This window comes from Canis lupus, chromosome 6 (assembly GCF_011100685.1).
Source record: "Canis lupus familiaris isolate Mischka breed German Shepherd chromosome 6, alternate assembly UU_Cfam_GSD_1.0, whole genome shotgun sequence".
Lineage (NCBI taxonomy): Eukaryota > Metazoa > Chordata > Mammalia > Carnivora > Canidae > Canis > Canis lupus.
Window position 1 is genome coordinate 59,499,406 of NC_049227.1, and position 22,716 is coordinate 59,522,121.

General features: G+C 43.3%; 1 protein-coding gene, 1 long non-coding RNA gene and 1 pseudogene across 6 annotated transcripts in view; 2 read left to right on the forward strand and 1 right to left on the reverse strand.

Moving 5' to 3' along the window:
• Positions 1-718: 718 nt before the first annotated feature.
• Positions 719-5,776, forward strand: LOC111096524. 3 transcript variants are annotated; one of them, XR_005360431.1, is made up of 3 exons: positions 2,547-2,835; positions 5,489-5,607; positions 5,717-5,776. It is a non-coding gene; the product is annotated as an uncharacterized LOC111096524 (long non-coding RNA). The 3 variants fall into 3 exon arrangements; XR_005360432.1 differs by lacking the exons at positions 2,547-2,835; positions 5,717-5,776 and adding an exon at positions 719-966 and having other exon boundaries at positions 5,489-5,662; XR_005360430.1 differs by lacking the exon at positions 5,717-5,776 and having other exon boundaries at positions 5,489-5,662.
• A 4,506-nt stretch (positions 5,777-10,282) lies between these two features.
• LOC100683918 lies at positions 10,283-14,907 on the forward strand (annotated as a pseudogene).
• The window catches only part of LRRC8B (leucine rich repeat containing 8 VRAC subunit B), a 104,099-nt gene continuing 93,524 nt past the window's right edge, over positions 12,142-22,716 (reverse strand). For 2 of the 3 annotated variants that reach the window (XR_005361278.1, XR_005361277.1), the window contains exons 12-13: positions 14,430-15,287; positions 12,142-13,629 (exon numbers count right to left, since the gene is read on the reverse strand). The gene's annotated coding sequence lies outside the window, so the exon portion shown is untranslated. The remainder of the gene's footprint in view (positions 13,630-14,429; positions 15,288-22,716) is intronic. The other variant, XR_005361279.1, reaches the window with a different exon arrangement.

Sequence of the window (22,716 nt, forward strand, 5' to 3'; positions counted from 1 at the left end):
CCGCCCGGCCCCGCAGAGCCCTCCTCCCGCCGCCAGCGCCGCCCCGCGCGCCGCCCGGCCCGCGGCAGCCAGCGCCGCCCAGCGCCCGGGCCCGGGGTCGCCGCCGCCGCCGCCGCCGCCGCCGCCCGGCCCGGCCCCGCTGTGACGCAGGCCGCCGCCCGGGAACGTCCTCCCTGCGGGGACCACCCCGCGCCCCCGCCCCGCGCTCCCCGCCGGCCCCGGGGACCACCCCGCGCCCCCCCCCGCGCTCCCCGCCGGCCCCGGCCCCATCACATCATCCCCAGCCGGCGGGAACCCGGGGGGGGGGGGGGGGGCAGCGCCACCTAAAATAGCCCTTCTGGCACCTCCCCTGCAGGACCGGGGTCAGGAGAGGTGACCCCCCCGCGCCCTCGGGAGAACAGCAGGACCCCCAGGAGCCCCAGAATGGGGCGCGGGGTGGGGGGCGCACTGCGGGAGACGGGGAGAAAGGCTCAAACCAGTCTCCCTGGACACCTGAGGCTCCTCTCCGGCCCCCCCCCAGGTCCCGGACACCGTGGCTGGGCCCCCTCTTCTCTCAGCAGCAGGTCCCAGAGACCCTGGGAGGAGCGGGCGCCCGCCTGCAGCCGTGTTCGCAGTTGCACCGAGGCCAGGACCGGGCTCATCACAACCACCTGTTGTCAAGAGCTTGGGGGGCGGGGGGGGGGGGCGGGGAGCTCCCTCGCGGGACGTGAACCAAGCGTGTTTTTCTCCTCCGTAGTCTCCGACCCAATTTCAGGTTGAGGAAGCAAACTGTCTTCTTGAAAGCTGACAGCTCTGTGTGGGGAAGGTCTTCTGCCCCGTGAAGAACGTGCAGACACGACTACAAGCTGTATAACGTCGGCTGGGATGCTTAGCGGTGCTGGCGATGCTAAGAGAACCCCCAGTCCACCTAGCACCCTGTCCTGGCCGTCGGGAAAAGGCTGCTGTACCCTAATCGTGTCTCACCAGGTGATTTGTTCTCGCACGGCAAGCCTTCAGAAAGCAGGCACCTCCTCTAACCCCATTTCTAGTTCCAAGTCGAAATGAAAAGAAAATGTGCCCAGAAGTTGTCCTCTTAAGCTTTTAACTGCTTTTCCCCTGCTTGTGCAGGGCCCACTACGACCCTTGTTTCAAGCCGAGTACGATTGTGCAAGTCAACCTTAAACCCCCTTAGGCTTCAGGAGAGAGGACTCTTAACACCGGCCTTGATGAACCTAGAGCCACACGGAAATCTAGGGTGGGGCCTTTCTCCCTAGAGCGCAGGTGGAAAATTCCTGAAGAGTTCGTGGGGGAAAGCAGAGGCTGGCCTCAGCAATTTGCTAAAATCCTGAGCACCTTGCAAGCTACCAGATGCTATCTAAGGTAGAGCCAGCTCTCAAATACCTTACCTGGATTAAAATGCTCAAAGAAGCACGAGCCTCCCATCGAGGGCTTTGTTCTGCGGGTGCTTTCTGAGCATCTCTATCCTTCTGTACCATTGTCACCCTGACCTCAAGCTTTCAAGCTTACACATCCCCGAAATGCTCTTTTATTACTCACTGGCAAGGAACTATTATTCCATGCTAGACTTTGGACTCAGGTGAGCCAAGAATAAATCCCTACTCTTCCTGTGTAAATGTAAGGGAGTTACTGCTAATTTTATTTTATTTTTCCATCATCAGCAATATAAGGATAGTACTCTAGGGGGCTGTGCGAATTAGATAACATGCTTAAAGCAGCAAGAATAGTACCAAGCGCTTTATGCGTACGCAATAGGTGGTAACTGTTATGTACTTACTATACTCTTCATAGACCTAAAAACAAAAGGACCAGGAATGGTAACAAGGTCTGGAAATGGGATATGAACCCTGAAAATTGAGTCTCCTGCCTCCCCCAGATGCTTGATTACAATACGTCTGTCTACTCTTTACCTGTCTTTTACTAGGGCGTATTGGGTAGGGTTACATGTAGTCATGTGATTCACATGCACTCTAAAGTCTGAGAGGCACTATGTTGTACTGCTTGGGTCACCTTTTCTTATTTTAGAGTGTGTAACCTCTAATTCTCGTCACCTCACCCCAGGCAACCTAACTTAACATCCACACTTACCAAGCCCTCAGAATAGCACCAGGTGAATCCACAATCAATCAGCCAACTCCTGTGAGTGCTGGACTCTGAGGGTCTCAAAGAAGCACAGTAGACACCCTGACCTGTGGGGGAATATGCAGCAGTACACCCAGTGGATGGCTGAGTCTGTAGATTGTACCAAACCCTATATATGATATGTTTTTCTCTGTACATACATACCTATAATAAAGTTTTATTTATAAATTAGGCACAGAGAAATCAGCAATAATAGAACAATTATAACAACATACTATAATAAAGTTATGTAAGTATGGTCTCTTTCTCTCAAAGGATCATATTGTATTGTACCCCCCCCCCTTTTTTTTTTGCAATGATGTGAGGTGATAAAACACCTACATGATGAGATAAAGTGAGGTGAATGATGTAGGCTTTGTGATGTAATGTTAGGCTACTATTAACCTCCTGACAGTTTGTCACAAGAAGGATCATCTCCTTCTGGACCACCGTTGACTATGGGTATCTGAAACCATGGAAAGCAAAACCTACTGGATAAGGCTTATTCCCTGACCTCAAGATGTTTACAGAGCTTGAGAGAGGGAATCTGGCAGCCCATGAATCAAGATAAACCATTTTGAACTAAATGTGATTGCATTTCAGAGAAAGGAGAGGGCGTGGTAGCCCAGGTGAACCATGTATACAGAGCCACCATCTTCACCTTTCACTCACCCAATTCTTCAGACCAAAATTTGACCTTCTCAATGGGCTTTCAGGGTGAGTTCCCACACCCAGACTCCACATGGCTACAAGTTAACCATGTACTCCTTGGCCATAGGGAGCTGAAGTAGATCTTTCTGGGCAGTGTAGGGCCAAAGTAAGGGATTTGGAATGATACAGATCTGGGCTCAAATCCTCGGTGTAGGCCTTACTATCTATGATACCCTGAGCTTCTTAATCTTTGAACCCCAGTTTCTCCATCTGTCTATTAGAATCAGTACCTACTTTTTTTTTAAGGTTCTAGTGAGACTTAGAAAGAATATCTGCAACCCCTATGGTGGGGTGTATGGAAATGGTAATTATATTTTTCTGTTAGCTTCGAGAAAACGCAGGCTGGGCTATAGCATTCCTTGAAGGCATATTTCAAAAATCGATTTCTCTATGAAGCTTCTGTAGGCTCCAGACAAGCGCTCTCCTTCCTTGTGCTCCCATGGCACGTACCATGATGTGCTGCCATTTATCTCTTTACATTTTTGTTTCACTACTATATCTTTATTCATCTCTATGTCAACACCTGGCCCACAGCCTGGTATTAAATGTTGAAAGCATGAGTTTTTTACAGTTTCAGTTTTTTGTACTGTATTTTGGTATACAGTAATTTGTATTTGACTTCAGGCTTCAGAATGTGAACCCTTTAACTCATAGGGTTTCTATTGACAATAGATATTATGTATATGTATCTGCTTAAGCCTTGATTTTTTTCAGTGCTGGTCTTGTTCTTGACAACCTGCTGGGCATATTTTGTCTTATATTTGATGTCAGTTGATCCTGCCTAGTAATAGTGAAAGTAAAATCTAAATTCTAAACCAAAACCACCAGCAGGGTTTAACTCCGCGCTCTCTACCCACCCTGTGCGCATCTGCTCCCCAGATCCTTTCTGAGCTTTTCTGGAAGGGTCCTGAACCAACAGAAAGCATGATTGTTTTAGGTTTCAGCTCTTAACTCTGTTGCAACCATTAGCACTTTCAGAATTAATAGCTGCCAGTTAAAATCCACCTTTAGCAACAGTTTGGAAATCCTTGACTCTATGCCATTAAAAATGCTAAGACAGGGAGAATAAAACCACCCCTAGAAACTATCATGTGAACAGGAAGTTGCCCAAGAGGTAATGTGGTCAAATGTGGTCTTGACCCTAAAATGGCAGTTGAATTTGTGCCAGAGAAGCTGGTGGTGCTGAGGGCCTAAAAATAGGATACGACAAAACTTTGGGCCAAATGCTTATAAAATCAGTCTTATTGCCACCCCCAGCTCCTGCCCACCGTCAATACACATAGACGCAAAAGATTGAGGTGATCAGTTCCACTAATTTGTGATATGCTTTGGAAATTATAATAATGGGCACCTTGGTGGCTCAGTCAGTTGAGTGTCAGACTCTTGATTTCAACTCAGGTCACGATCCCAGGATCATGAGATCAAGCCCTGTGGAGGGATCCATGCTCAGCCAAGAGTCTGCTCAAGATTCTCTCTCTCTCCCTCAGCCCCTCCCCTTGCCTCGTTCTAAAAATAAATTAATTTAAAAAAATAATAAATGAGGAACACTGGGTGGCTCAGTGGTTGAGGCTCTGCCTTAGGCTCAGGGCATGATCCCCAGGTCCTGAGATCCTTTCCTGCATTGGGCTCCCCACAGGGAGCCTGTTTCTCCCTCTGCCTGTGTCTCTGCCTCTCTCTCTGTCTCTCATGAATAAAAAATAAAATCTTAAAAAAACAATATTAACAAATAAGCACTTACTAGGTACATACTGTGTGCTAGGTACTACCTTCATATGCATTGTCTGATTTATTTACCCTAGCTATCCAGGCAGTTATTTCCTCCTATTGACAGAGGAGAAAACTCAGACATAATAAGTCACTAATCAGAGGTCATATGACCACTGAGTAGAAGAAGAAAGATTTGGACCCCTAATTTCAGAGTTCTGCTTAACCACTACTCATTCATATGAAAAAAATGAATATTTTAAAATTGAATCCATCAAGTATATTCGATATATTCAATAAGGTACTTTTTCAGTGGTTTTTGAAATGGCATTAGTTTGTGCTTTTCCCAAAAGCGTACTCACATCCCAAATGTGTCTTCATGGGGCACTTTTACAGCTTACTCTTTAGCTTACTCTTTAGCTGAAAAGCATTTTATGACTGAAAACAAACTTTTTAATGAAAGATCATAAAGTGTCTGTGGCTCTGAGGTTGGGCAATATGAAATATACCAGGCAGAGAAACTCCTTAGAATTATTATTCATATGGGCCAATGATAATAAGAAACTCTTGCATGGTACATATAAACTTAAAGTTAAAAAAATGAGTTTGAAAATACTATTACTAAATAGTATATGTAGTATTTAGTATTTTCCTGCTACTATTTATTAAGCATGTGTAACCACTGCTCTAAGAACTTTTACATTTATTTCATTAATTAAATCTGTAAATGACTAGCTGTATCCACACACTGAATTATTCTAAAGGTAATAAAACATTCTTTAGGGGCTTAGAACTTCCTTATTTATTAAAACAAAACATACCTCCTAATGAAGGTAACTCAATTTTTCCAATGCTCAACATTTTCCAGTCTTTTAACACCCTATCTTATTATGCATATAGAATGTACTAGAACATCTCAGGTCACAGTTGAACATTGACTTGCTTCGAATTTCAGTGACATCAGCCCTGACAAAGCACCTAACTTCAAGCCTAAAGAATTGCTTCTTCCCTTTGACTAAGGAGCTGCTTTCTCTCTGAGGCATGAATATCGATGGCTCAAGATACCTTACCAGGGTAATGAAATCGAAGATGCTCTTGTTACATAAACATGACTCTCTTTGGAAAACTACCACGGGAGCGCCTGGGTGGCTCAGCCAGTTAAGTGTCTGACTCTTGATTTCAGCTCAGGTCATGATCTCCGGGTTGTGAGATTGAGCCCTATGTCCAGCTCCACGCTCAGCACAGAGTCTGCTTGAGATTCTCTCTCCTTCCTCTGTTTCCCCTTGCTCATGCTCACTCACTTGTGTTCTCTCAAATAAATAAACAAACAAACAAGCAAATAAATAAAACCTTTAAAATAAGAAAACTGTCACGGAAGGTGCTTTGTGAACTTAGAAAATGCTTTAACCACGCCCAGACAATCTCTTCTTAAAGCTACCACCCATACTGATACATGATGTAGTTTCTTGAGTTCATTTATTAACTTCCTGAATTTACTCATGTTGTTTACCTCTCTGGGAAAATAAAAGAAAACAAAACAAAAACAAAAACAAAAAACCAAGAAAGCCTGGTTTTCCTTTTCAGTGGTCATTAATGGTCACATTTTTTTGCTATTAGTGAAAAGAGCATTGCTTGGGATTAATGAGACCTGGATTCCAGGTGTGGCTCTGCCATTGACTAACTTGGGGACTTGGGACAAGTTTCCTAATATCCTTGTATCCTCAGCCTCCTTATTTGCAATGAAGGGGTTGGAATAGGTGGTTTCTTAGGACTTATTCAGTGCTAAAACTTTTCAGAATGATCTTAAAATGATACATACGTATCCTCCCTAGATTTCAGTCAGTAATGGGTATAATCACCAACATTTGATCAAGGAAGAGGGAAGGCACCCATTGCTGCTATCCGTAGGAAATCTGCCTGGAGCACGGCAGACCCATCAGGCAATATCTTCTCAAAGCACCTCTGTCCTTCACTATCCATGGCCAGTGAGCTAGGGCCATTCCTCCGCTAACGCATTTCCAAGAGCTTTCCTTAGAACTCTCCCCTTCAGGCATCCTGAGAAATAGGGGTCTGTGGTCAAATTCCCTGGTAGCATACTCTATCGCTTTTGGAGATTCATGATAATATGCTTAGGAGTCTGAGAAGTCCTGAGTTAAAAATACTTTGCTGACCCTAGTATTTCCCAAACTTTATTGAACAATGGAACTGTTTCCTTTGTCACAACTACCAACATTCCAGGAAGAACAAAATCTCTCAGAATAGAACACTTGAACTATTAGAGTTAAAGACTGCAGAACCTTAATATGTATGACCTTTCTTTTCCTTTGGAAAGAGCAGGAAATTATCAGCCCTATTAATTTGTTTAATTAATGCCTACCAAGCTAAGCCCTCTTGGTAGATGTGTTTTGTAGCTACTTTCCTTACAAACATCAGCCGTAAATAGTGCTTGTCATCTTTAATAGACAAAGAGCACCCATTCTCAGGAATAGTGGGGCCTTATTCCTTTACACTGAGGAGTATTTCCTTGCCTTTACTAATAAGACATCCTTTTTAGAAACTTGAAACTAGTATAAGACAAACACATTCTAAGTACTTAAAGGGCTGGTGTATAATAGTTTATTTATTAAAGATTTGGAGGACAGTTCTCCGTGGGTCTCTGGTATTTCTTCACATTTTGTGAGTAAGGCACTGACTGCCCTTTCTTCCAGAGTAAAATTCAAGGATACTTGTAGAGTGAACAGCCTTTGAAGTTCAAGAAACTGTCTTCTTCTGGAGCAAAAGGCAAGCCAACCTACTGTCCAGTATAATAAAGATAATGTTCGTCTTCAGAGCACGAAGCAGGCATACTTACACTCATTAAAAAAATGTTCAGATTTCCTAAATTTATGGTTCCTCTCCTATAACACAACCCACTATCACTGTGTTGGGACTCCAGGAGCCAACATAAAAATGCCAATACTCTGGCTTCTGCTCTTGCTGAGTAATAAACTTTCATCTGATCCAAGAGTTTCGGTCTTCTACCACCATTCAAGAAGAAACTGTGACAGGCTAATAGTTTTAGCTTGCAAAGGAGAAAGTCTCAGATCCTTCACAGTTCTGACAATAACTGGCTTTCTTCCCCTTGCAAATTGGACATTGATAGAATAACTTTATACGTTTAGGTGTTCTCCCTCCCTATATCATCCCGGATCTTGTGACTGTTCCCTTCTCTGACTGCTTCTCTAGGCCCGTGGCAGCATTTATATCATAGTATAATGTTTCTGAGTACATTCAGTAAACGGCTGTTAGAAGCGATGCGTTCTGATTATGGAATTTCAAAGAAAGGGACCATGAATTCTGTCCAGCATGATAACAGTTCATTAAAATGATTAGATAATATTTTACATTCTATCTCGGTTTTTAAAAGAAATTTAAAAATTAATCCTCAATTAAAAGGAAGTACCATCTTACAGTAAAGAATGGATATGTGTGTGCATGGGGTGGGGTCAGGGAAACTTGCACTGATTGCTTCCAAAAGCAATGTAGAAAGAGAAAAAGATTGGAGTTCAGACCCAGCAATAGCACTACTGGGTATCTACCCCAAAGATACAGATGCAGTGAAATGCCAGGACACCTGCACCCCAATGTTTATAGCAGCAATGTCCACAATAGCCAACCTGTGGAAGGAGCCACGATGTCCTTCGACAGATGAATGGATAAAGAAGATGTGGTCCATATATACAACAGAGTATTACTCAGCCATCAGAAAGGACGGATACCTACTATTTGCTTCAAGGTGGATGGAACTGGATGGTATTTTGCTGAGTGAAATAAGTCAATCGGAGAAGAACAATCATCATATGGTCTCACTCATACAGGGAATATAAGAAATAGTGAAAGAGATTATAAGGAAAAAGGAGGGGAACTAAGCTGGGAAATTTAGAGAGGGAGACAAACCAGGAGAGACTCCTAACTCTGGAAACAAACAAAGGGTAGTGGAAGGGGAGGCGGGGGGGGGGGGGGGGGGGGGGGGGGGGGGGGCGCCGGGAATGGGGTGACTGAGTGATAGGCACTAAGGAGGGCATTTGATGGGATGAGCAGTGGTGTTATACTATATGTTGGCAAATTGAACTTAAATAAAAGCAAATGAAAAAGAAAGAAAAAGATTTGAGTTCAGATAAGATAAATGTTTCATGTGACCAAAGGGAGGATTATTTTACCATGACATGAAAATAACTGGAAGCCTGAAAACATCCAGATTTCTTTTTTTTTTTTTTTTAAGATTTTATTTATTTATTCATGAGAGACACAGAGAAAGAGAGAGGCAGAGACACAGGCAGAGGGAGTAGCAGGCTCCCTGCATGGACTCCCGACATGGGACTCCCGACATGGGACTCCCGACATGGGACTCGATCCCGGGACTCCAGGGTCACACCCTGGGCTGAAGGCAGACACTTAACCACTGAGCCACCCGGGCATCCCAGCATCTGGATTTCTTGAACGTCCTCAATATTCTTCAGTTTATAAAATGCTCCTGACAACAGTCTGATCCGATGTCATTTCACATTAATTTAGTTTCATTGGCTAAACCAGAACTCAAGGTTATGCTTTCTGTAACAATGCTTCTAATCAACTGCTTTGAAACAAACATTTTCAGGGACTTTAGAAATTGGTTTGGGGACTCAGCGGTAGTCTGATAACTTGCTACAGTGACTTGAATGTCATAAGCAGGGTAGTAAAGTAGGCTTTGTTGGGTACTCCATGCCGGGAACAGTTTAAGCATTTCACATGTATTATTTTGCTTAATCCATATAAACAACACTATGAAATACGTACTGTCACTGTCCCCTTTTCTCAGATGGGGAGACTGAGGCACAGATGGGCAATGTTACTTGCCTAAGATCATGCTGCTAGTCAGTGGCAGAACCAAGAACAGCATCCAGGCAACCTGACTCCAAAGCCTAGGCTCTTACAACTCCTGTTATACTGTATAACATCCCAATTTTTTAAACGGCTAGAAAATGCGATTTTTCCCCTGGAATGCTTAAAAGAAATCAACATCAATTGTCTTACTCCTTTTGATTTTTATTTCTAGATTATTATCTTCTCAGATATTTTGCTGTTCTTCATTTTTCTTTGAGGAATATATCTCAGGACCATTAAGGGTGAATTATGTCCATCATCAGCCCATGTCGACAGAGAAAAGATATACTATGTAGCCCATTTTGAGTAGGGAGACACTCCAGCTAAACCACCTTGAAATCTTCCATGTAAGATTTCGATTTGTCTTGAACTCTTCACATAAGATGCATTTGAAAAATCTTTTCATAATTTGAAACAATTATACAGGGGCGCCCGGGTGGCTCAGTGGTTGAGCATCTGCCCTTGGCTCAGGTTGTGATCCTGGGGTCCTGGGATCTAGTCCCATATCAGGTCCCCTGCAGGGAGTCTGGTTCTTCCTCTGTCTATGTCTCCGCCTCTCTCTGGCTGTCTCTCATGAATAAATAATAAATAAAATCTTTTAAAAAATAAAATAAAACTATTATACAATAGATGTTGAGTGTTTCTCTTTAAGTCTGTATCCAGAGGAGGAAAAAGCAACAATATTTTGAAGGTTTTCAATTCTTTACTTGGGCAAGCTTTAATCTTACATGATCAGGAGTGGTAATACCAGCCCTCAAATTAGCCACAAATGCCACAGTCCCCAGACAGACACATTGTGACCCTGTCTAGACCAACAATCACATCACAATGCTTTTTCCCAATCAGACTGGCCCCTTATCCCCTTCAATCTCCCAAGGAGCATGGAAGTGGGAAGATCAGCAGGCTTCAGCATGTTTGAAGGGAAAAGAAAGGAATTTTCAAAATCTTGGAGCACTATTGCTTAGAAGGGTGAGGAAAGCATTTTTTATACAGCATTTATAGATTGCTGCCCAGCCTCTGAAATTCCAAAATATTTCTGAAAACTAGTGATAGCAAAGTTTATGTAAAACTCTCTGCAAGGTTAGATCTGTTCAGAGTTCTGATGACAAATTTGCACATGCTTTCAGTGGCTTTACAGCTCTTTACCACCTCCTTGATTTTTGCACATATCTTTACTACTCCTAATTTCTCTCACTTTCCTTCTCTCCTCTCTCTCCTCTCCTCCAAATTGCATCAGTCTTTAAATGCCCTATCTAAATCCTATCGCTGTGAAGTTTTTCTAACACTCTCTTTTCTCAAAACTCTTATAGCAATTAACCTTTTTTTTTTTAATCTTCCATAGCTGTGAAAACTTAGATAAATTGCTTAGCTTCTCTGAGCATCGGTTTCTCCATAGATAAATGGGGATAATTATACTAGTTTGCAGTGTGTTGTGAGGATTAGGAGATTTAATATGTGTGCTTTGATATATCATGCATTGTGTCAATTTTTATTAATATTCAAAGTTAATCATGTCCTCTCTTTTTTGACACTACATTTTTTTTCACTTCCCATCTAGCTGAGGTTCAAAAATTACTTGTTGACTTCATTATTTTAATATTATGTCAAAGGGGGAGTATTTCCTTCACGGTTTTTAAAAAATAAATTGAGGGGTGCCTGGGTAGCTCAGTCAGTTGAGTAGCATCTGACTCTTGATCTCAGCTCAGGTCTTGATCTCAGGGTTGTGAGTTTAAGCTGGTGTGATGCCTACTCAGAAAAAAATTAATAAACTGATAAACACAAAGAATTGCCAGTCGCCAGTTTTCTTAAAAGCCAACATCTTGCAGCTTGATATATAATAATTTTTTTAAAAAAGTAAACATAGGCAGCCCCAGTGGTGCAGCGGTTTAGCGCCGCCTGCAGTCCAGGGTGTGATCCTGGAGACCCGGAATCGAGTCCCACATCAGGCTCCTTGCATGGAGCCTGCTTCTCCCTCTACCTGTGTCTCTGCCTCTCTCTCTCTCTCTCTCTCTCTGTGCGTCTCTCATGAATAAATAAAATCTTTAAAAAAAATAAAAAGTAAACATAGTAAGTACTTATGGCAGGGATAAAGTATATTTTTTATATTTTATTTCTTTTCTTTTTAAAAAAATATTTTATTTATTTATTCATGAGAGACACAGAGAGAGAGAGGCAGAGACACAGGCACAGGGAGAAACAGGCTCCATGCAGGGAGCCCAATGCGGAACTCGATCCCAGGTCTCCAGGATCAGGCCCTGGGCTTAAGGCGGTGCTAAACCACTGAGCCACCCAGGCTGCCCTTTATTTCTATTTCAATTTAACCTATCACCCATGATACATGAAATAATCATTATTTCTCTTTCTCCCCCCAGTTGAAACCCATGAAATTATTTTTTGAGAAATTCTTATGTAAAATATCTATTATGTTGCAGAACTTCTGCAGATACAAGTGATTCAGTGTCTCAGTTAATGTTATGGAAAAAAGCCTATACACTGGGAATTTTGAAACACTGCTTTTAAAGTTTAATGAAGTCTGCGTGCAGGAAGAAATAGCCAGTTTTAACACATCAATGTTACAGGTTCTCTTTTGTAACACGATTTCCACAGGGGTGCATCCCAACATTCCCCCAGCTGCTTCATGAATTTGTGATCTACAAGGGGAGGGAGGGCCTTGCATTCAAAAGAGAAAAAAATTTCAAAAGTCTGTTTGAAAGGTAAAAAACTGACCAGGTTTATTTTAAAACAGAAATAGTTCAGCCATTTGGAGACAAGAGGAGTCAACGTTTTTGTTCAGAAGAATAATGGAAATATGACATTAAAAATTAGGACCAGGGTGCTGAAGTTTGCTCAAGAGGTAAAATATTAAGATCTTTTCTGCTAGCTGAGTTTTGAATGTACAGAACATAAAGCTCTGTTATCACAAAGGAGCTAGCTTATTTATCAGTATTACTTGGATTTCTTTAGAAAGTAGTTTAACTCTTCAACTAGGTTTCTCTAGTCATAGTATTTCCTGATGGAGACAAAACTGGATGGGGAAGAGAACTGGCGGAGAGACAGATTGGTTGGGGCAGTTCCCACGTTCCACCCTCCTGCAACCCAGACTTGCTTTCTGCTTGCACTAGACTGAGGTACCCTGACTGAGCTACCCGACGAGGAGAAAACCTGTTCCGGGCGAGACCAGGCTGTCCTGGAAATGCAATGGTCAAGGGACCAGTACCACGGACCAGACAGAGATTGAGTTTCAAGCCAAGACCCTGGATTCTTCTGGTCAAGATAAAGAACTCTGCACGTGTAACAGTGAAAATGACATAATCTGTGTTAACATTCCATAACTTGAAGGCATGGCAATTAAAGAACACACATGGACTTGTGGCACACGGAAATGTGTGCACAGAAAAAGGAGATTTATGCTTTTCTAAATTCATTCTTTCTCACCAAAATGGATACATTCTGCTTGGTTATCAAGTTTGAAAATCTCTAAGAATGCGACTGTCACTGGGGTCCCATCAGAGCCCTTGGGGATATAGCAATATTGTTCTACTGTGCCCATGATCGACTCTGTGTTACAGTCCTGGCCTTTGCATACAACTGGAGGAAGCATGACTTTATCATGTTGATCAGTTATAAATTATAAATTTCTTTATCATTATTTCAATGCTGTGTTTATTGGTCCTGGCTTTGTCCCTTTGGGGTAGAAACGAGAAAATTCTCAGGGTAGTAAAGTCTGCCTCTGCCAAGCATACAAGGCACCACGGTGGTGTCACTGCAGAAGGTCTAACAGATGTGTCATGAAGATGGACCACCACTGTCCTTAGACAACTCTTGTGGTTCCCAAAATCATGCTTCCTTCATACTGTCTCTCCTTTTAGCACCACTGGGTTGTATCCATGCTGCCTTCATTTTTGTTATGACTGTGGTTACACAGCTTTATAGTTGGGTGAAACATGGTAAAGACTGATACGAATGCAGCTTGGAGAGATCCGCTTCCAGTCATTCTCTTTGAGTTAGCAGCATTTGCAGCAACCTTGTTTGCCTTGGGATTAGCTTTAGGAACAACCATAGCTGTTAGGATTTTGTTTCGTTAGCAGATGAAAATAATTCTCAGAAACAAAACTTCTGTTGAATCATGGATTGAAGAAAAGGCTAAAGATGGAATTCAATATTCCCAACTAGATGAGGTCTTTGTTTCACCACCTTATGATATGGGAAGTAGATGGAAGAACTTTAAACAGGTATTTACATAGTCAGGGTCCCTGAAGGAGATGGGCTTGAGGGGCCAATATGAGAAGTCTGTCACCAGTAGAGCTTAACGGTAGAACAATTGAAACAAAAAACAGATACAAGAGTCAAGAGTGGGGGGTGCCTGGTTGGCTCAGTTGATTAAGCATCCCACTCTTGATGTCCACTCAGGTCATGATCTCAGGGTTGGGAAATTGAACCCTAGGTCAACTTTATGCTGAGTATGGAGACTCTTTAAGATTTTCTCTCTTTCTTCTTTCTTTCTTTCTTTCTTTCTTTCTTTCTTTCTTTCTTTCTTTCTTTCATTTATTTTTTATTGGTGTTCTATTTGCCAACATACAGAATAACACCCAGTGCTCATCCCGTCAAGTGCCCCCCTCAGTGCCCATCACCCATTCACCCCCACCCCCCGCCCTCCTCCCCTTCCACCACCCCTAGTTTGTTTTCTCTCTTTCTTTCTCTCTCTCCCTCTGCCCTTCCCTGTCTCTAAAAAAAAAGTCCGAGGCAAGGAGGGGTGCCTGGGTGGCTCAGTCGGTTAAGCACACTCTTGATTTTCACTCAGGTCATGATCTCAGGGTCATGAGATTGAGCCCCGGGTTGCGCTTGCATTAGGTGTGATGACTGATTAAGATTCTTTCTCACCCCTGGCCCCCCATCATGGACACTCTCACTCTCCTAAAAAAAAAAAAAAAAAGAGAGAGAGAGAGAGAAAGAGGAAGCATTCCGTATAAAGCAATAGAAGATAAGAGCAATACCTGCTGTCCTTTGAGAAAAGGAATCAAAAAGAATGAAAATCTTCATGAGTCCCTGCACTGATGAGCCTCAAATAAGGCACAGAAAGTGGAGTTCATTTTAGCCATGAGGCAGTTATAATACCGATTGGATGGAGAAAAAATTCTTTCCTTTGATAGAAGGTGTTTCAAAAATAAGACTTTGGTTTTCTTTCTTTCCCTTTCTTTCTTTCCCTTTCTTTCTTTCTTTCTTTCTTTCTTTCTTTCTTTCTTTCTTTCTTTCTTTCTTTCTTTCTTTCTTTCTTTTCTTTCTTCCTTTCTTCCTTTTTAAGAGTTTGGTTTTCTAGGAACTATGTGGAGAAGTGTCTGTGTGATGCTGAAATAGATCAAACTCGAGAGGGTGACAAGAAAAATAGCCACAGTTAAAGTAAAATTATTCTTTAAGTCCTCTCCAGTACTTGAAAATTGTACACATTACTAAAAAGTTATGCAATGAGCCTATTCTGGTCAAGGTGGGGTTTGTTTTTTTTCCTCAAAGGTGCCCAACTGCCAGGATCTATATATTTTTATTACCAATTTGAAATGGAGAAGCCATTCTGCTTATGTCTTTAAATTCCCGCCCCTCTTTGCCACCTCTTCCTCTCCCCAAAAGGAAAAACACTTTACTAAATGCTGCATTGTCTCTAGGACATGTGCTGTACACTATGGACCACACCTGCAGATATAGTGATGCTTTTATCCTGCTTCCCCTTCAGCTGACACTTCTTATGTAATATTCTAAATACTATAGAAGTAAATATGCTAGATTCAATATAAGCTTAAGTTTTATTACCTTTTAATAATGCACATTTTTATCAAATCAAATAAAGATCAATGGATGTTCTGTAAAAACAAAAACAAGTTAGATGGTAAATTGCAATCTTCCTTTTCCAAAGGAAAACCTCTCTCAGATGCCTCCAAAATTTTCCATTTCCACTTGTGCTCCCCTGAGTTAGCTCTCATTGCTTAATGGCCACACAGGGGCCACTGCCTCCTTCCTGGCCTCCTGTCTTTGCTCTCGCAGACCACTCTCCGTGCAATTGTCTATCTAACCTTCCAAAAGTATAGCTGTCAGCATGAATATTCTGAATGGCCCAGAGTAGCTGCTCAGTAAATCACCTGCTTTAAGTGATTCCCCACTGCCCAAAGGAAAAAGCTTAAACTCAAAGACTTTATGTTTTGTAAATAATAATAAGAGACTATGACATCATAAAGAATACATTTGGTCTTTGTTCCTGGTTCCTGGTACAGAGCTCCTAAAACCCTTGGAATTTCCGAATGATAGAAGTGTCTTTGTTAAGCTAATGAGGTGACTCATGTGGGCCTTTAGAGAGTTTCAGGAAGGGGGCTGGACTGATGTGTGATTAGAGTATTGGAATTTTAGCCTACCCCGACCTGAGGGAGGAGAAGTTGCAGGGGCTGGGAGTTGGGGGGGGGGGGGGGGGGCAAGAGATTGAGATCAGTCCTGTCTTCTTAATAAAACCCCAGTAAAAACTCTGACATCAAGGCTCATTGGAACTTCCCAGTTGGTAAACTCACAGAAGTGCCTGGAGGGTGACACACTCTCTCCTAATCCAAGGGAAGAGGGCACAGAATCTGAGTTCTGTCCTAGGCTCTCTTTGTTTGGCTCTTCTTCGGTTGTGTCCTTTCAACTACAACTATAATCATAAGTATAGCATTTTCTTGAGTTTCATGAGTCATTCTAGTGAATTCTCAAACCTGAAGGAGTCACAGAATCCCCAATTTTGTAGCCAGTTAGGCAGAAGTTTGGGTGGCCTGGGGACTCACTGAGACTTGTGACTAGATCTGAAGGGAGGACAATCCTGTGGAGGGCTTTGCTCTGAACTTGTGGAGTCTGCTTCAACTCTAGATAGTCAGGGTCAGAATCCAGGTGGGTGGAAACAAAATCCAGTATTAAATAGCTATCACTGAATCTACAGAAATAGAGTGTGTCACCAGAGCATGATTTTGGGTATCACAGCTGTAATGGAAAGATTGATTTACCAAAAGCCTCCTCAAGACCACAAAATGATAACACTGCTTCCTGTGCTCTGGCTTACACAGAACCTGTTGGGTTGGCCTCATGCTAAGGAACCGTGCCTGTGAGTCATTTGAAGAAAGAAGAGTCAAACTATTTTGACTAGCCTAGGGCAAGGCATTTGAAATGCATTATGATCTGTGGTCTTAATTCCACGGGGTCCTACCAGTAGTGTATTTGGGTGAAGACAACATAAGAAGTGTCCTTCTCCACTTAGTTTCCCTGAGACATATTCCACCCAGACAAGACAGAGGGGCCGGCAAGTTATAAGTAAATGGGTCTGTTTTTTGTGAAGACTTGGAGTCCTTTGTGCTGTCTACACCCTAGTAGCACTTCGGGGAAGAATCTAGCTGCTTCTGGTGACGGTGTTTTGGCAAGAGAGAGGCCACTGTCCATTTGTTGCTTGCCAACATATGTTTCCAATTTTTTGGAAAACACAGCAACAGAGGGAAGGAAAAGAGAAGCCCCAAGACACTGCACACCTCTTGCCTACCAGACTCCATATGAGTGCTTTCCCTTGAGTTATGACACTGATTTTAGCCTCATAGCGTCTCTGGGGGAAGAGGAGGAGGTATTATCACCCACCTCACAGAGACTCAAACCATGGCTGTGAGTTCCCCGAGGCCTCCCAGCTCATGAGGTAGAGAAGCAGCAGGAGAATTCCGGGCGGAATCCGAGTCGGCGGCTCTGGGCCTCCCGCAGGCACACTCAGGTGCATGCACTGTGCTTGAGGAAAGCAGAGAGAGGGTCTCTTTTCCCTCCCAATCTAGAGTAAGCTCCTGAACCTATTTCCCCCAGACAAGCCAGAGATTGCCACTGGCAAGACAACATTGAAATCTTCTGCAGCCTTCTCTCTCAGCATTCTCTCATTTAGGCAAATTGGTGCTAATTCTGGGGCAGGCGGGAACAAGTAGTCATTGAGGCCTCCTGGGGACATCTTCGGGGCAGCCTCCCCTGCGTTTCCAGAGTGCTCCCCTACGCCTCTGAAGTAGCTCTGTCTGCTGCCAAGCAGCAAACAGGGACTGTTCCAGCAAGCATCCTTGATGATGCATCAAATGTGGCTGAAGCCACACTGAGAGGCCGGGGACCTGCCCCATCAGGTGTCTTGGTCGCAGGTACGAGCTTTTCCAGCCTGGTAGGCCGGGCCCGACACTCGAGGCCCGGAGCAGAGCGCCAGAGCCTGGAGGCCGACGCCCGAAGGACACCCAGACAAGACATGTTGACCTCCACGGGGTGGCGCGGCCACCAGCACAGCGGCGGCCTAGGCCGGTGCCTCACGGGCCCCAGATCCTGAGCAGCCCGTGGGCCGCAGGCGGAGGGCAGCCTCCCCAGAGAACACCTTGAGCTGAGCACACTCTCCCTCCCGTTGCCGAAGGTTTCATGGCAGTTGATTTCCCATGGAAACAAGCAGAAATCTGTTTTCATCATCTGGCATTTTTAGTTTCCTAATTTGTATGAGAACCTGGAGATACGGCCATATGGTACATTCATTACCCCAGAAAGCTACAGCTGAAAGAAAAATAGTTAAAGCCAGTCTTAAACCCAGAAAGCTTCAGCATATGCCTTCACATTACTTTCCTTAATCTCAGAGATTGTCAAAAACGCTGCCAAAATAGTTGTTTCTGCTTCGGCTCAGTGCTTCCAGCAAGATCCCCTTTGGAGCCTTGGTGTGCGCCTCTCCGCAGCGGGGCCGCCCCTCTCCGCTCCAGGCCCAGACAGAGTGGAAGGAGCGGGGCCTGAGCCCCCGGCCTGACCCCTGCTCTCCTTCGTCCTGTGACCTTGGGAGGAAACGGTGCTTCTCTGGGCCTCCTTTTCCTCATTCGAAAACATCATTCAATCATCCAGCAAATACTTACTGAACATCTATTTTGTGGCAGGCACTGTTCTGAGAATTGGGAAAACAGTAATGAAGAAAATAGGACCCTCACCTTTGTGGAGTTTTAATTCTTTGGGGGGGGAGACAAATAAGAGGGTAGAAGGCGTAATATATTAGCTGGTAATAGGGGTCATGGAGTACAACCGAACAGGGGAAGGGAGTATTTGCACAGGACGGTTGCAGGTGTGAAATGTGCTGGTCCAGGAAGTCTTCCCCAGACAGGAGGCAGCCGAGGAGAGGCTGGAAGCAGGTGTGTGGGTGCGTGTGCCAGGTGGATGGCAAAGGAAGAGCATTTTGTGGTGACGCCCTCAAGTCAGGGACTACCTCTGTTTTTGAGAAAGAGCAAGAGGCCCAGGATGGCTAGAATCTGTGAGCGTGGGGCTTTAGAGGTCACTGAAGAGGATTTGCCTGTGGTGGCTCCCAGAGGGTTTTGAGCTGAGGGGATCTGATCTAAGTTGTGGTAAGGTAACTCTGGCTGCTACGTGGAGAATATGCTGAAGGGGGACAAAGTTGGGCTGCCATCACCATGACTGAGAGGGGGCCCGGGATGGAAAAGACCAGGGGACTTAGCATTTAGTGGAGAGAAGGGCTTGAATTGTGGCCTATATGTTATTCAGAAGGAAGAACTGCTGGCGCTGCAGAGTAGATGTGGGTGTGAAAGAAATAGGGGAGGGAGGCATCCTGGGTGGCTCAGTGGTTTAGCACCGCCTTCAGCCCAGGGCCTGATGCTGGAGTCCCAGGATGGAGTCCCACGTCGGGCTCCTTGCATGGAGCCTACTTCTCCCTCTGCCTGTGTCTCGGCCTCTCTCTCTCTCTCTCTCTCTCTCTCTGTGTGTGTGTGTGTGTGTGTGTCTCATGGATAAATAAATAAAATCTTAAAAAAAAAAAAAAAGAAATAGGGGAGGGAAGCCTGGCTCCACAGTTTTAGGCTGGTTACCTGAAGGAAGAATGGAATGTTCATTTTCTGAGACTGGCAGTAGTTAAGGGGAATAGGTAGGGAGGGATGGCACATCTGGAATTCAGTTTGGAGCATGTGAATGGTGAGATGCCAATTGGAAAACCAAATGAGTACAATGAAAACATGGTACTCAACAAACAGTAAAACTTATCAAATCAATAGATCTAAAAGAATGACTGCTTTTGTCTTCAAGAAAAATAGGAGTAACCTCTGGTGACGCCATGTGGTGAGAAGCCAAGAAGCCTGAGAAGTAAATCATTTTGAGAAATGAATTTTCTGTGCTTTCCCAGCATGGTCACTATTAACATTGCTATCTCCTTGCAGTTAATTATCTAGTTAGTTATCTAATGGGATTTCAAAGGTTCCAAAATCTGAAGGTAAAGAAAGGTCTTGTCACTGGAACATACAATATAGAAAGCACAGGTCCAGGGCACCTGGGTGGCTTGGTGGGTTAAGCATCGTACTCTTGATGTCCTCTCAGGTCATAATTTCAGGGTTGTGTGATGGAGCCCCAAGTCAGACTCTGCACTGGGCATGGAGCCTGCTTAAAATTCTCTCAAAGAAAGAAAGAAAGAAAGAAAGAAGAAGGGATCCCTGGGTGGCGCAGCGGTTTGGCGCCTGCCTTTGGCCCAGGGCGCGATCCTGGAGACCCAGGATCGAATCCCACGTCAGGCTCCCGGTGCATGGAGCCTGCTTCTCCCTCTGCCTGTGTCTCTGCCTCTCTCTCTCTCTCTCTCTGTGTGACTATCATAAATAAATAAAAAATTAAAAAAAAAAAAAAAGAAAGAAGAAAAAAGAAAGGAGAAAGAAAGAAAGAAAGAAAAGAAAGGAGAAAGAAAGAAGACAGAAAGAAGAAAGAAAGAAAGAAAGAAGAAAGAAAGAAGAAAGAAAAGAAAGAAAAGAAAAGAAAAGAAAAGAAAAGAAAAGAAAAGAAAGAAAAGAAAGAAAAGAAAAGAAAAGGAAAAAGAAAGCCCACATCCACCCAACCATTTATTTGGTCTCTTTAGGAAGGTTACAGAGTACCATAGTCTGAATGTTTGTAATCTCCCTCTCCCAACCCCCGCCTCCCCAAGACCCTGACCAAACTGATATGTTGAAATCCTAATCACCAATGTGATGGTATTAGGAGGCAGAGCCTTTGGAAGTCGTGAGGTGAGCCCTCATACATGGGATCAAGGCCCTTATAGAAGAGACCCCACAGAACGTCCTGCCCCTTCCACCATGTGAGGACATGGTGAGAAGTCAGAAGCCTGCAACCTGGAAGAGGACCGTCACTAGAACCCAGCCCTGCTGGCACCAGATCTTAGGTTTTCCAGCATTCAGAACTGTGAGAAATAAATACTTGTTGTGTAGCAGCCACCCAGTCCATGGCATTTTGTTATAGTAGCCCAAATGGGCTAAGCCATATAGGCTGGGATTAGAAGGAGGGTATTTATGACTAAGGATGAGTAGAGAAGACCATGGTGCCTATGCCCATCTCATTTGAAGAGACTTTCTGGCCCCCAGATAAGACGGCTGTGAAATTGGAGTTAAGCTGTGTAGTAGAAATGATGATATCTAGTTTTCAAGGTGGCCCAGGGCCTGGCTCATAGTAGGACTCTAAGGACAAGAACTCTGTGTTATTAATCTTTGAACTCTGAGTAGGTACATAATAATGTGCTTATTTCCAGATTGGAGTGTACTCACTTTATATATTAATACATTTATATTATGTATATGTTAATTCTAACATATAGTAATATTTCTAAGGTCCTGGAGACTTCAGGATCAGGTCAAGGTAAAGTTAAGACTTTATTTTTTTAAATTTTTTTATTTATTTATGATAGTCATACACACAGAGAGAGAGAGAGAGAGAGAGAGAGAGAGAGACAGGCAGAGGAAGAAGCAGGCTCCATGCACCGGGAGCCCGACGTGGGATTCGATCCCGGGTCTCCAGGATCACGCCCTGGGCCAAAGGCAGGCGTGAAACCGCTGTGCCACCCAGGGATCCCTAAAGTTAAGACTTTAATCGCGAGCAGCGTTACCAAGTAGAAATATAATGCAAGCTACAGAAGTAATTTTCTGTTTTCTAGTATAGACATGTTAAAAAATAAAAAGAAAGTAATAGAATTGATTTTAATGAAGTCACTTAACCCAAATTATTATCCTTTCAACATGTGACCCATATAAAAATATTGATATATTTTATTCTGTTTTTAACTAATTCTTTGAAATCCAGTGTGTATTTCATACTTACAGAACATCTCGATTACAACTGGCCACATTTCAAGAACTTAATAGCCACACATGGTGAGTGACTACCATACTGGACAGCATGGTTCTGGTGGCAATAGGGAGGGCTTTTTTTTTTTTCCTCTTGCTTTATATTTTTATGAGCCTGACATTCAACTACAGAAACATGGTGTATTTTCAGGCAGTCAGATATTACTTATGGTCATCCTGATGCCGCGCTTTAAAATGTTGCCTTCCTCTGATTTTATGCTAAAAATCTCTATGATGAGAAAGCATAAAAATAGTGGTGGGGGGAGGGATACAAATAACTCAGAACTGGTGGCAGGAGATCTTCTGAGAAATGGCACTCATAGGAACTAAAAACAAGGGGAAAACTATCTTGAAAAACATAGAGCTCTTAGGCACAGGATACATGGATAAAGGATACTTTAACTTGCATTTCAGTTTATCAGAATAACTTCATGTACTTTTGCAGACCCAATCATATCTCTAACTTAGAAAATTCCTCCCGAGTCCAGATTCTTAGTGTTGGTACTTAGCGGAGAGAGTTACTGCAAGTAAGACTTCTAGGCACTTTAATTGCATTAATGCACTTAATCCTTCTAATTGTCCTATGCTCCTTATAACAAACCTGTAACAGGTTTGAATCTCAGCTCTGTCACTTGCTAGTTAGGAAACTTTCTGAGATTCAATTTTCTAATACGTAACGACTTACTTCATAAGGTGGCTGTGAAAATTGACCTGAAATGTGTGAAATGGACACAGAACAGTGCTTGACATATAGTAAGATCTCCATAAAGGTTACTACTATTATTGGTGACAAATGGTTACTTTACAAATCTTGAGGAAAGAGGTTACAAATGTTCTCCGGTAAGGAGACCACAGGATTAGAAACTCTTTTTTCTAGCTATTAACAGGCTATAAATAGACAGTGGTTTTCAGCTTCAAGAGCCACAGTTTCCCTTGTTCATATATTAAAAAGCTTTGGAGGGTATACTCCAAGATATCAGAGAATTGTTTCTACATTATGTAAATCAAGAACTTATTTCAACATCACTAACATTTTTTAAAGCTTTTATTTATTTTTATTTTTAAAAAGATTTTATTTATTTATTTGAGAGCGAGAGAGTACAAGCAGGGGGAAAGAGGGGTAGAGAGAGAATCTCTC